Genomic DNA, 15,900 nt, shown 5'->3' on the forward strand with positions numbered 1-15,900 from the left:
AATAGACAACCACCTATCAAGTAAACATGTCCAAGAATAGTATCCGAGTTGTGACCATTAGAAATAAGGTGTACCACATATGTAACAAACAACAAAAAGCGGCATGATGAGTTCGTGTCCACCTTATGTAAGAGTGTGGTCCACAAGGTCATCCATTGTGTTAGCGCCGACCCCATACGCTCCATACCTATATCACATCCGGTAGAGAGGGTCGAACCAACCACATAACTCTTACAACCCTTCACCAACTCCATCACGTCACACATACATAATATCACACCATTTGTAATAAACAACCAAAAGCAATATGACAAGTTGGTATTTACGTTGTATGAGAGTGTGGTCCACAAGGTCATCCATTGTGTTAGCGCCGACCCTATACGCTCCATACCTATATCACATCCGGTAGAGAGGGTCGAACCAACCACAAAACTCTCACAACCCTCCACCAACTCCATCACATCACACACATACAATAGCATCACACCACAACATACATAAAACAAAATCATATTCGTTAGTATGTTACGACGTACGAGTTTCATATTTATAATGTTTGCAAGTAATGAATCAATGATGATAATAGCCTAAAATTCTCATATCATGTTGAGTTTTAGCACATGTTCATGTATCTATATAAAGAGTATTGTCCAATAGTGAGAGGCATCTAATTATAAGAGTTATATACTAAAATCATGGCAAATAAAGAGGTCTAGCCCTAAATATCATTGTAATACATGAATCTAGCATGAAAATGTAAATGAAGATTGTATGGTTCATCAAGTATGTCATTATAGCAAATATCCTCAAAATCTAACACATAGATGAGATTCAAAGTGACCCAAAAAAAAAAGTTTGTAGGAATATAAATCTACTACTTCTAGTATATATATTTGTGTCAAGAACCCTAGTCTATGTTCAAGTAATACTAAAATCTAGGGTTTGTATTTTCATCTAATTTGTCTAGGTTTGTCTATAAAATGGCTATTCAAGCCCTAGAGAGATAGAAATCTACCTTAGATCCCAAGCAAAATAAGCCCGAAGTGAAGAACAAGAAAGATAAATCACCAAGCTCCAAACCCTTCTTCTTCCTCTAACTTTCTCTCACTAGAAAATCCCAAAATCTTTCTTTCTCTCTCTCTAACCCAAAATGAGGCTGCTAAAGTTTCAAAAGAAGGAAAGGAAAAGGAGGGGACAAAGTGGGCGTAGGGTTTCTATGAAGTGGGGTATTAAATGGGTGTTACTATTGGCACCCTAAATATTAGTAGGAGCACTACAATCTCCCCTCCTAAAAGAAAATTTCGTCCTCGAAATTGAACGTACCTGGTGAGAGGAAGAGATGAGGATAACGGAGTTGCATATCATCCTCGCGCTCCCAACTAACCTCTTTATCATTGTGATGATTCCACTGAACTTTGACCATGGGAATAGTCTTTCGGCGAAGCACATGCTCTCTTCGATCAACGATGCGAACTGGTTCCTCCTCATATGATGCATTTGGTTGGAGCTCTAAATCATGGTAGTTAACCACCAAATGTTGATCCTCATCTCTCACATGCTTCCGAAGCATCGATATGTGAAATACGTTGTGCACTCTTGCCAAACTTGCAGGCAAGTTAAGACGATAAGCTACTTTGCCCACCTTTGCCACTATCGTGAAAGGTCCAATGTATCTGGGAGCCAACTTTCCTTTCTTACCGAACCGTAAAACACCCTTCATAGGTGACACCTTCAATAACACCTCCTCTCCAACGATAAACTCCAAATCTCTACATCGTTTGTCAGCATAACTCTTCTGACGACTCTGAGCTGCTTTGAGCCTACTCTGAATTAACGCAATCTTTTCAGAAGTATCCCGAATCACCTCTAGTCCTTCTAGTTTAGCATCTCCTGCCTCTGTCCAACACAATGGTGATCGACAAGACCTCCCATATAATGCCTCGAAAGGAGTCATGCCAATGCTAGATTGGTAACTATTATTATATGCGAACTCTACCAAGGGCAAGTGATCTTGCCAACTACCACCAAGATCTAGTATCGAGCACCGTAACATATCCTCGAGTACTTTGTTGACTCTCTCTGTCTGCCCATCCGTCTGAGGGTGAAAGGCGGTGCTAAAGTGTAATGATGTTCCCATAGAAGCCTGGAAACTCATCCAGAACCGAGAAGTAAAGGATGAATCTCTATCTGACACAATAGACACTGGAACTCCGTGCAGCCTGACAATCTCCTTAATGTAAAATTGTGTCAGTCGATCTCCACTATCTGTTGTCTTCACTGGTAAGAAGTGAGCCGACTTAGTTAGCCTATCAACTATCACCCAAATGGCATCAAAGCCTCAACTCGAATGCGGTAAACCTGTGATGAAGTCCATCGATATGTTCTCCCATTTCCACTCTGGAATAGGCAACGGTTCTAGAAGTCCCAAGGGATGTCGATTTTCTGCTTTCACCATCTGACACATCTCACACTTCCTTACATGTTCAGCAACATCTTTCTTCATTCCGGACCACCAATATTGCCTCTTTAAGTCTTTGTACATCTTGTTCCCACCAGGATGAACAGTGTACTTACTCCGATGTGCCTCGTCTAATATATCCCGTCTCAAGACCGGATCTGCCGGTACAAATAACCTCCCTCGGAATCTCAATCCTCCGTCATGTCCTGTACTGAACTCAGTTTCAGTTTCTTGCATTAACGAAACCTGTTTCTGACACCACTCATCATTAACTAGTGCATCCACAATACGGTTCAGCAAGGATGGCCTAACAACCATTCTACCCAGAAATAACGAGTCAACTCCTGACCCAACCATATCAATGTCATATGTTGCCACATCCTCCAACATCTTCTACTGATTCATCATCAATGCGGCTATGATACCCCTCGGTTGTCGACTTAATGCATCAGCTACTACATTAGCCTTACCCGGGTGGTATTGTAGCGAGAAAAGATTAAAGTGCCACTACTGCTTTTAACTGTCTAATATCCTAGACACAATCCCTAGGATTTATGAACCTAGAGCTCTGATACCACTTTGTAACACCCCAAATCCAGATTTCCACGTCGGCCGCCATGAAAACCTAAACTTAAAGCATTTCTTCGCAGAACAGTAAACATATACGATATACTCATCAAGGAGACAAATAGTATCGAGCATGAAGCTCAAAAAGTAACAATAAATCAAATACTGAAACTTTACCAAGTTTCTCAAAACTCACAGGATGTCTCTAAATCATAGACACAAATGTCGGACAAGATAAAACATAAATAACACCAAGTGTTTAGGAGATACAACTCCAAATAACTACATAAAGAAAGAAAAAAAAACCACTAAAGAAACTCCTCCAAGGCTAACTATGACTCAAGCAGGTGGCACTTTCCGATTTTCTTGCCCTGAAAAATAATTGGTTGGGTCAGACCCCAACAAGTAGATTTCGAAACCTCTAAAGCCTCAATAGACAGTTCAAGAGCTACCAAAACAAATAGACAACCACCTATCAAGTAAAGATGTCCAAGAATAGTATCCGAGTTGTGACCATTAGAAATAAGGTGTACCACATATGTAACAAACAACAAAAAGCGACATGATGAGTTCGTGTCCACCTTATGTAAGAGTGTGGTCCACAAGGTCATCCATTGTGTTAGCGCCGACCCCATACGCTCCATACCTATATCACATCCGGTAGAGAGGGTCGAACCAACCACATAACTCTTACAACCCTTCACTAACTCCATCACGTCACACATACATAATATCACACCATTTGTAATAAACAACCAAAAGCAATATGACAAGTTGGTATCTACGTTGTATGAGAGTGTGGTCCACAAGGTCATCCATTGTGTTAGCGCCGACCCCAAACGCTCCATACCTATATCACATCCGGTAGAGAGGGTCGAACCAACCACAAAACTCTCACAACCCTCCACCAACTCCATCACATCACACACATACAATAGCATCACACCACAACATACATAAAACAAAATCATATTCATTAGTATGTTACGACGTACGAGTTTCATATTTATAATATTTGCAAGTAATGAATCAATGATGATAATAGCCTAAAATTCTCATATCATGTTAAGTTTTAGCACATGTTCATGTATCTATATAAAGAGTATTGTCCAATAGTGAGAGGCATCTAACTATAAGAGTTATATACTAAAATCAGGCAAATAAAGAGGTCTAGCCCTAAATATCATTGTAATACATGAATCTAGCATGAAAATGTAAATGAAGATTGTATGGTTCATCAAGTATGTCATTATAGCAAATATCCTCAAAATCTAACACATAGATAAGATTCAAAGTGACCCAAAAAATAAGTTTGTACGAATATAAATCTACTACTTCTAGTATATATATTTGTATCAAGAACCCTAGTCTATGTTCAAGTAATACTAAAATCTAGGGTTTGTATTTTCATCTAATTTGTCTAGGTTTATCTATAAAAATGGCTATTCAAGCCCTAGAGAGATAGAAATCTACCTTAGATCCCAAGCAAAATAAGCCCGAAGTGAAGAACAAGAAAGATAAATCACCAAGCTCCAAACCCTTCTTCTTCCTCTAACTTTCTCTCACTAGAAAATCCCAAAATCTTTCTTTTTCTCTCTCTAACCCAAAATGAGGCTGCTAAAGTTTCAAAAGAAGGAAAGGAAAAGGAGGGGACAAAGTGGGCGTAGGATTTCTATGAAGTGGGGTATTAAATGGGTGTTACTATAGGCACCGTAAATATTAGTAGGAGCACTACAATTGGTCTGGAAAAAAAATTTCCTGAATCGTTAGCCCAAAACTTTGGTGGCTCCTAATACCACATGATGTAGTCGCAGCGGAATTAATATAAGAACAATAAAATAAATGAAGAACGGTAAAGAAAACGATAAATAAACTAAAACTTAATTAACTTCAATGGTTTTTCTCTTTAATATGAATATCAAAATAGACTAGACCTCCTTTTATAGGATAATAGACTTTCCTAGATAGACTCAAACTAGGATTCCTAAATATTAAAGATACTTAAAACATTGAAACTCCTAAATAATAGAAATACCAACATAAGGTAATTTCCTAATCCTAAACTAACTAGGACCACTAATGTAGCCGATTTAGTCGTGGGCGTGAACGTGAGCCCATGCGTTATGCGCCTGCATCACTAAGTGGAGATATTGTCGATTCATATAAGTACTCAATCAACTAAATACAATAGTTACTACATATACTAGTTCAATAGTTGGACTGGGCGAGAGAAATTAATGGATTAGACCCTCAAAAGAAACAGGTTTTCTAGTTTTCTCTTCAACTATAGTTATTGTAGTAGTTACATTTTCCGAACAGTTACGATTATGGAGAATGGGTAGTATGTAGTTTTACTAGTTCAATCGTTCCACCCAAAAGAGTTGTTTTTGTCATTATTTTTTCTCATGTTGGGTTCCCAAGCACAATAATTTTATTAATTTTCGTGTACTCATTATGCTAGAAGTTCAATTCGTTCAAGAAAATCTTATTTGTCATTTCTGTCCTTTAATATAATATATCTATACAAAATTTGTTTGGTCCTCCCAATTGTTTTGTCATTGTTTTCTTATTTTCTTTACCGTTATTTCTCTGTTTTTTGTTTTTGAAATATTTTTTGCCGTTTTTATATTTTTTTTCGTTCTCTCGGTTTTTCACCATGTTTTTTATTGTAACGTTTTTACAATGATATTTTCCTAGAATTATTTTTTATTAATGTTTTGTTGTTTCTAATGTATTCTTGAAGCGATTTTTCTTTTATTTTCTTGCCCATATCATTTTTTCAACTTAAAGATGATGGTTTTTGGAAGCATATTTTTTGTTTTGTCACAAACAATTATTTATTTTCAGTCATGTGTACGAAATAAAATACTTGTTTATCAACCGAACTATAATTTTCCATGAACAAACTACTATTTGGCTTGAACAAACTAATGTTCAGTTTGTTTATTATTATTATTATTTTCTTTTCATTCTTTTCCAAGTAACATGTTTGTCTGGCAACAATTTGTATCGAGCATTTGCAAAAAAAAAAAAAAAACAGTTTGGATCGAGTTAATAACAGTTTATTTCGAACAAACAACTATCTGGAAAACAAATATGATTTGCGAAACATCACGAACATATACCAAGAACATCAAATATATGTCAAAACGGATCAAAAACATCATCAAACATATAACAAATAAATATGAAAATACTAATTCGGATTCACATCTTAGCTTGCCTCTGGGCCAACGTAGGGTTCAAAGTGCCTATGATGCTCGCGCTGGCCTCCCATATCAGGGCTTAGGTGTCGGAATTCTGCCAGATCCAATTTCTAAATGGCTTTTACTGGGGTCTGCCTTTATATGTTCTTGGTCAATCTGTTAGCTTTTATCTCTCACCCCTCTTTTTTTTCTCTCTCGTTTAGGCAACCACCATTGTTGTGTATTCCCCCCCCCCCCCCCCCCCATCAAGTCATAAATGTTTTTACAAAGCGACGAAACACCTCTTCATCATGTATCAACCACCAATAAATATCCAATGCTTGGGTCGAAACCAATTCAGTAGATTTCCTAAAAGTAATTTCCAGGAATGGTTAATAAAATGCACCGTGAAAGAGGTCCCTTCGTCTGAAATCTGAGACGAGCCTCTCCGCTTGTTTACAAATCTCATTTACTTATAAAAATCGAACATATGCGTTGCATTGTGAAGGCCTTATAAGCGAAAGGTGTAAGCTAACTATAAACTATTTAGATTTAAGAACGATAACTAAATTTCTTTTGAACTTTACCCAAAAGGCAACACAGATCTTTAGATCGCAACATGAATGTTGAATCAGTGAGGGAGAATCAACTTCCTAATTTCCTAACTTAGATTCAGGGGATGAATCCTTAATAGAAATCCCGACTGCCATTCATAAGGATCAAATCCCTAACCTCAGGTCGCCTTAATCACTCATTGGATTTTCAAGAATTTATCCCCGAAATCCCTCGTTGGATTTTCAGGGATTTTAGTCCCTTAAATCCTTTTAAGGGTTGACTCCCTGAAAGGATTCATTATTCAAGTTAAATCCTTGATAAATCTCAAAGACGAGAAAGCGGGAAAAATATTTTAGGTTTTGAGATGGGTGAAATGGAGATGAGAGAGAAAATTAGATAATTTTTCTGTTTTTTATTCAAAGATGATTGAGAATCTAGAAAAAAACTTGAAAAATTTATTTTTGGAATTTTGTCCTGGAAGATGATGAGTGGAAGTGATGGAAATCAATGGAATGTGGAAATGAAAAAATAAAGAGGACAAAGTAAGGTTAAAAAAAAATTGGGAAATCAAAACATAACTTAACAGACTTAAAGGAAAAAAATGAAATGGGGATCATCTAGATATTTTTCATAAATTAAGGGGCTATGTAGGAAACTAGGCATAAATAAAGGGGCAAACATGGTATAACCCTTTTTTTGTTGTCTTCGTTTGATCAATCAGTTTTAGATAACTTTTAATCTAACACAAAAACATGAAGTCCAATTATACCATGATTAAGTAGTGTATTAGGAAAGAGAAAAGAAATAGGTCCATGTGGAATTGGATATAAATTACAGAAAGTGGGTATTGTAAACTATGATAGTTGTGTTTATCACAGGAAATTATCAGATAGTTCTTATGTTTACTTACTCATGTATGTGAATGACATGCTGATGGATTGCAAGGATTTATCTGAAATCCATAGGTTGAAGAGTCAGTTAAAGGGTGAGTTTGATTTGAAAGGCTTGAGTGCATCCAATAAGATTTTAGATATGGAGATACGCAGAGATAAATCTGTTGGTAAACTATTTTTGTCTCAAAAGACGTACATCGAGAAGGTATGAAACGTTTTGAAATGGAAGAGGTAAAGCTTGTGAGTACTCCATTGGCGACATATTTTAAGCTTTCAGGGAAGTTGTCACCAGAAATTGATGAGGGGACTTAACATATATCTCGGTGCTTATGCTAGTGTATTGTGTAGCATTATGTATGTTATTATTTGCGCGAGGTTGGATATTTCAGATGTCGTTAGTGTAGTCTGCAGATACATGGGCAGACCTGGGGAATGATATTGGCAGGGGCGATGCCACCTTGGGAGCTCCGGGGGAACATGCCCCCACAACCCCAAGGTGGAAAAATAATTTTGAAATGATGCCATATTATTTTGACCACAATAGCTGCTAAGTATAACCCTAGCAAATTGTATAAGTTTACCATTCCGACTTATTTTTGAACACCCATTAACATTCTCTATATCCATCTATTATTCTTTAATTCTTATTTGTATACGAGTAATTGTATTATATGTTTTCATTCAGTAACAATTCAGTGAGCCTTGAGTTTAATTTAAAATTTTTAGATATTCAAAAGATATATTAGGATCATACGTCCACAAAATCATGTCAACATCTATTGTCGTAAGCTGGAGTATGTCATTTTCTTACTAATTATCAAGAAAAAAAATGTCTTTCAAAAAAAAATGTCCTTACAGTACTTGGTGTAACAATGATAATAATAATTTTGACTTATTTGTTACACGAAAGAAACCAATATTTAAAGAAATCAAATAGATATATTTTATGTAGAGACTGTAAAGATTAAATTGTAATTTGTAAAGACTCGGGGTAAAAAATGTTGAAACAGAAAAATACTAAGAGATAAGAAGAAAAGAATAAATCAATAGTAAAAAAAAAAAGTACCTTCTAGGAAAAAAAATTAGGGAAAACAAGGTAACGTGTATGTGTGAGAGAGAAAGAGAGGAAAGTTCAAATTTTAGTGAAAAAAATTGTATAATTTGAGGCTTCTAAAGACACTAGGCCAAATGGCTGTAAGCGGGCGGCTCTATAAGCACCGGGCCCAACATCTGTTTTCTCTGTTAGCACCGGGTCAATCTGTAAGCACCTGATGGGCCTAAAAGGTTACCCTAAAAAGTCTCCACCCGCAAGTATACGGGTGTCAAGTAATAACCCGGTAAGATCGGGATCGACCCACGAAGATAGGAAGGTAATACGAATATCGAGAAAGTCTAACCCACCGGTTTAAGTGTCAGTCACTAACTCAGACTAAAAACGAAAAGATATAATAAGTTGGGTTTTTGGATTGATTTCAAATAAATAAACAAATAAGGTTAACTAAACTAAAGGTGAGAGATTCGGGAAGAAGGGTCGAGCAAGAATAAAGTGAGGAGGATACTTCGATCCACAAAATCGATTGTGACTAGTACTAATAATCTATAAGCATTAAAAGTTGGTTAACTTCACCCATTTACTTGGATTGGTAAACGAACTCTTTATATTACTCGGATTCTAGAACATGAATGGTCTACAATCTAGAAGATGTTATCATTAAAAGCAATAAAACTCATTTGTCACATCAAAACATGTTTCACGAGTATCCGAATACAAAAGCTAGCTAGACATGGCGATACAAATAATAAACGGGAAAAAAATAAAGAAAGACATGAGTTAAGGTGAAAATCTCTCTATTCCAATGAGGCGCGAGACTAAGATCGACGGGAAATATATGTGTTAAAGTGCTGTCGATCTCCCTGTAAAAGAATGCAGGAGTCCCTTTAATAGAATACAATAGGTGTCCTCTCAACCGAACTTGACCTCCCCTTAACGACAGTGTCTTCTTCTTCCTCAAAACAAATCCACCATTAAATCTATAACTAAGCTTTCTCACTCTAGAGTTTTCGACCGAAAATGAAATCAAATACCAAGGGAAGCAAGGCAATGATATATTGAGTAAAAACCCTAAACTTTCCAGCCAAAATAATGGCCGGAATCACCACAAAATAGTCCGACCAGATCTGATTTTTCCGACCAAAGGGATGAAAAACCGGCCAAGAACAGATCCTTCCCAAGCCAAATGTAGCCGTCCTTGCGCGTCCCATGGTTAGAAGCTTCCTGTCCCGTGCCGGTGATGAATCCCGAGCTCCTCAACTGCTCCAAGCTGCTCCCGAGATGCACATCAGCTTTCACGGGCTGTTCTGCCGTCCTGAGTTGTGGCAAAGTCCCGAGCAGCTGCTTCTAATGGAAAATCCGAGCTGGTGACCTTCATGAACAGACCCCGAGCAGCTGTTGAAGAACCGAGCAGACGCTTCGTCCCTTGTTGTTCCCGTCCGAGCTCTCCTCTGTTCACCCGTGTCGGCCAAAACTTTGGCCGGCAACCCCCTTTGATCCTTCTCTCTCCCTTCTTCTCACTCTCCAAACCCTAAAAACCTTATGTAGAAGATGATAAAAACCCTAGTCAGATTTGTCCCTCATTTCTTGTCTAAAGGCAGGCCGAAACTAAAACCCTCAAAACCAAGTGAGTGCCTATAAGTTTCTTTCATTTGTATATCTTCTTTGAACTGTTGGGCTTTGGGACTTCCGGGCTTTGCTTCTTATTACCAACCAAGGGGTGCCTTCAAATTTGTCTCTACTTCCTCTAATTTTCAGAAAGACGAAAATGGACATCGGCTTATTTCTTCCGTAACTTCTCCGTCCGAACTCTGTTTCGACTTCCGTTTTCGCCGTTGGACTCACCATAGTCTCCACTCTCCATTTAAGCTCTGATTTTCACAAAATGACCAGAATACCCCCTGGTGCTCTTTCCTTCTGGTCTCTTCCACGTGAGATGAAAATGTGATGAATTGCTTCGTTTTATTCCAAATCACACGTCAAAGTCCAAATAAGAACCCTAACAAGAAAAACACATAAATCATTAGAAATAAAATTCAAAACGAACTAACTCATCGTAGTTAAGCGATCCAAATATGGCATTTTAACGCCACATCAAACATCCCCAAACTTAAAATTTGCTAGTCCTCGAGCAAATAAACAAAACAAAACAATAAAGTAAAATCCTAACTCACTTTCGGATGAATCCCGGTTGCATTTAGCATATGCAACAAGCCGTTAAACCCCTAGGTTACCCCTAGTGGACGAGTGTCGTCTCGTGAGGGTTTCTAGTGAATGTACCCACAAAATTCAAAATTCCAAAGATATGAAAGAGTTCAACATCGATGTAAATAAGATAATGACAACTACTGACACACTCAAGCATGCTAAACAAGCGAATCAAGATCTATAAACGCATATAAATGCTAAAAGTCTCTTTACTAGTAGTCTCATCCTAAAATGTAAGCGTCCAACCACAATGAGCATCATTTAAGTTCAAAGTCACAAAACCTCGATTCCTATCTTAGGACATTTCGCCTCGAACTTAGCCTCACGGTCATACACTCTTAAACATGAAATCACTCAAAAACAAAGGATAATAATGGGTTCACTCTAAAGTGTGATCATGGAATAAAGTGAAACTCAACACATACAAAACAAATGAAGATAAAATGTTTTAGAACGAAATGATCTCTAAAGAATGGAAATAGCCACTAAAATGGAGTGGGGAAGCTCACTCACCCTTCCCACCCACTCAACCCTTTTAACAATGTTTCCTAAAGGTCAACGGATACAAGTAATGAGATGAAAGTGATGAGATCCCGAGAATGTCGACGCCTTCAATAAAAAGAACGTTCAAACAACTTCTAAACTTAGCTTTTTTGCTTTGAAAACTTTATTCTCACAACAATTACACATAAAAACACAAAATAACACATAAACTCAATTTTTTTCTTTTCTTTTTTTTTTTTTTCTTTTTTTTCATACCAAAACAAGAACACTAACACTAGTATTCTCAACAAACAACTTTTTTTTCATTCCCACTTTGTTTCACATTCTTCTTTCTACAACTATCATGTCTTCATTCTCGAGAGTAAAATGATGAATAGATGGTGGAGTATCTGTCTACCTAAAGTTGACACTATTATCGGGTTTCATGGACTACAAGAGTAAGGTCGTTATCCTGATGTCACTCCTAGTGGCTAAGAAAGTTGAGCTCATGAGATCCTCTAAGCTCTTTTAAAAGTTACGAGGTTTAGTAGCTTTTCATTCTACTCAGAGTTAGCGCTGAAGAGTACACTCGAAAATAATATAAAGGCTTAGATATCTCACATGGGTTTAAGTCTCCACTAATGACTAGTATAGGTCCCTCAGAAATGTTTCTTCTTCCTTAGGATGCTACTCACATGATCAGACAACAAACGCTAAAGGACTCGACATTCATGAAAAAGACTAAAAACATGCATAACATTCACCAAAGCTGAAACACATGCATCAACATACTTAAGCATACCACTAAAGTCATATCAGATCTACCCAAAAAAATTCAAATTTGGTCGAATTTATCGAACCCTCTTGTCTTTTGAAACCCCATGGTCATGGCTAAAAGTCAACCCCATCTCCAAACTTAAAACTAACATTGTCCTCAATGTTTCAAGCATATACTCACCAAAAGATAAGACATATTAATTTAAAGAGAAGAATGGAGAGATATTACCATAGCCGGAGGAGATAAGAGATCTATTACCGAGACTCGTGTATGAACAGGTTCCAAGTTGATGTCGAGCTCGTCGCCATCCCCAAACTTGGAACAAACCATGCCTCAGAATCAAAACAAGTAAGAAATGCTCCTATGATCAACAAGAAATATGAGAATGAACCACATAAGATCATGACCATAAAAATGACCACTAACGCGGGTAAACACGATTGCATTGAGCTATGCAATTAGCCGTTGATTTTTTTGTTTTCGCAAGAGCACGAGTTCTGTCTCGTGTAGGGTTTCCAGAGATGATACCCACAAACATCAAGACCCATCTCAATCAGTCAAAGATCATACAATAAGAGACGGAAATTTTGGGGGTCAAACCAAAGAAAGCTATATGCCGGTGCTAATCGTCTCGCAAAAAGATAAAGAATATGAAGTGCACATGAGACGATAAAAGAAAACAAGTCATCCCCAAACTTAGTGGGTGCACAATCCACTAAGTAGGCATAAATAGAACGAACGACAACAAAGAAATCATCAAAAGGATCGACATACACGTGAAGGGTCAAAATATCAGTCGAAGGCAAAAAATCATCTGGAAGCTTAGTGGACAGAATATCCACTATGTCCATAGACGTCTTTGGAAAGACGTCTGAAATGTCCCAAAAGGGATCAACAACCGAGTTTGAGATCATGTGGAAAGTCGAACTAGACTCTAAGGGTAAGGCAATAGGCTCGGGGACCAAGTCGAGGTCCATGGTTTCCTAAGGTATATAGTCTGACAAACTATCCAACATGTCTCTAACTAATACGTCATCAATATCCTCAAAGGCATCTGGAGCCTCGCAGTCAGTGATAATATCAGGCCTTCCTAGAATAGCATCTAAGACTGACTCCTAACAAGTGTCAAAAATAGGATAGTTCATAATCATGTCATCCTCAAACTTGCTCGTAGAGCCATCACCCTGAACATCAACGTCTAATGTAGTCCTATCATGGTGAGACGACACTGGTGGAGGAAACAAGACAACAAGGCCATCAGACCGTTCAGGCTCTAAGGTACTATCAATAAATTCATCGACATTTAACTTAGTACTAGGGTTAGACGTATTACCCTCGTCATCGTACCTAGTACCCTCTTGAGTTTGGGGTGGTGGAACCCCTTCCTCGTCGGCGAATAACTGTGACTTGAGCATTTTTACCTGATGTCTTAAAGACTCAATCTCCTGCTCCGTTTGAGTTGCAAATTGTGACATCATTTCTCTAAGACGACTCGTGGACTCTTCAAGAGTCTCCTCCTAATAAGGCTCACTAGTGTAATTAAATGAAGACTCTTGATCATAACTCTCATCGTACATATTAGGATCGTACCTGCCTCTAAAATCATTGATCTCAAAATAGTGTGGACTATAAGGTCTCTCATACATATTTGGTGTCAGACCATATCCATCACTAATCTGACCATCTCTATACATTTGTCGGTATTCTCCTAATGTCATACGAGATAGATCAGGTTCTGGTTTACTCCACTCACGTGCCGGTGATGAATCCCGAGCTCCTCAACTGCTCCAAGCTGCTCCCGAGATGCACAGCAGCTTTCACGGGCTGTTCTGCCGTCCTGAGTTGTGGCAAAGTCCCGAGCAGCTGCTTCTAATGAAAACCCGAGCTGGTGACCTTCAAGAACAGACCCCGAGCAGCTGTTGAAGAACCGAGCAGACGCTTCATCCCTTGATGTTCCCGTCCGAGCTCTCCTCTGTTTCAGCCGTGCCGGCTAAAACTTTGGCCGGCAACCCCCTTTGATCCTTCTCTCTCCCTTCTTCTCACTCTCCAAACCCTAGAAACCTTATGTAGAAGATGATAAAAACCCTAGTCAGATTTGTCCATCAATTCTTGTCTAAAGGCAGGCCGAAACTAAAACCCTTAAAACTAATTGAGTGCCTATAAGTTTCTTTCATTTGTATATATTCTTTGAACTGTTGGGCTTTGGGACTTCCGGGCTTTGCTTCTTATTACCAACCAAGGGGTGCCTTCAAATTTGTCTTTACTTCCTCTAATTTTTAGAAAGACGAAAATGGACATCGGCTTATTTCTTCCGTAACTTCTTCGTCCGGACTCTGGTTCGACTTCCGTTTTTGTCGTTGGACTCACCATAGACTCCACTTTCCATTTAAGCTCTGATTTTCACAAAATAACCAGAATACCCCTGGTGCTCTTTCCTTCCGGTCTCTTCCACGTGAGATGAAAATGTGATGAATTGCTTCGTTTTATTCCAAATCAAACGTCAAAGTCCAAATAAGCACCCTAACAAGAAAAACACATAAATCATTAGAACTAAATCCAAAACGAACTAACTCATCGTAGTTAAGCGATCCAAATGTGGCATTTTAACGCCACATCAGCACCCGACCAACTCGAATTAACCCTAACGCCTCCGTCCATTTCTCACTCACCTGATCAAATCGAGATTTTCTCTCTCTAAGCTTGGGAAGAACTGAACGTCTCCTCACTTCTCACGAATGTCCCTTAAATTTTAAATCTCATCAAGATTAAATTAACTACTACAACTAATAGAAAATTCATCAAACAATGGAAGATTTTAAATGTAATTTTCTCATAATTTTACTAAAATGTGTACTAGATACTCTAAATATCATCTCAATATTGATTTCTTTTACAGAATTTCGTTCTTTTATTTACAACCCATTTCTCGAAACAAAACCAAAATCAAACCCCCTCTAAAAAGTTACAAACTTGAAATTGAAAAAGAGAATTCATCATAAAAATCAGGAATTTCTGAAGCAGCTAACAATCGTTCATGAAAAGCTTCTTGCATATCATTTGGTATAAAAGGAGGTCTACAAAGAGGGCAAGTTTTCTGATCATGATCCATCCAACGATCTAAACAATTTCTATGAAAAATGTGATGACAATTCGTCAATCTTCTAATTTCTTCTTGACTTTCGAATCCATAAAGACAAACTGCACAACAATCTGGGGGTTCTTCATTGTAGAAAACTAGATCTTCAAATTTTACTACTGGGAGGATTTCTCTTATTAGAACAACAGAGACTGAGTGGAATTCATGAGGGGATTGAGGGATTGATCGACCTGACCAAGTAAGGTCGGATTCGCGAAAATTTCTTACACCCATGAATTTGAAAAACCAAGAGATGAATTTTCTGATGTACCGCAGGAAGGAAAGTGTGTTAATTAGAAGTTTTGGGAAGAAAAGTCCAGTGTAAGCTACTCGAAAACCCATTTCTAGAGAGAGAAACTGCGAAAAATATAGAACTCGAGTGCTTATAGAGAAGTCGGGTCGATGGTCAGTGACCCGAGTCCATGATATGCGCCCGCTTACAACCATTTGGCCCGGTGCCTATAGAAGCGGCCTCATTTGAGTTGTAAACTTGTAATTTCAACCTAATTAGGTTATAACTTGTTTTGTTGAAACTAATTAGGTTATAACTTGATACATGTTAAGTTTGACCTTTTAAATTACTGAA

The 15,900-nt window shown here is 37.9% G+C and overlaps 1 pseudogene; it reads right to left on the bottom strand.

The window, feature by feature from the left end:
- Positions 1–15,140: 15,140 nt before the first annotated feature.
- Positions 15,141–15,656, bottom strand: LOC147539072 (brassinosteroid-responsive RING protein 1 pseudogene; annotated as a pseudogene).
- Positions 15,657–15,900: the final 244 nt, after the last annotated feature.

This window comes from Eschscholzia californica, unplaced genomic scaffold, assembly GCF_041429995.1.
Source record: "Eschscholzia californica isolate CP2 unplaced genomic scaffold, dmEscCali1.0.p SCAF_5, whole genome shotgun sequence".
In the NCBI taxonomy this organism is placed as follows: domain Eukaryota; kingdom Viridiplantae; phylum Streptophyta; class Magnoliopsida; order Ranunculales; family Papaveraceae; genus Eschscholzia; species Eschscholzia californica.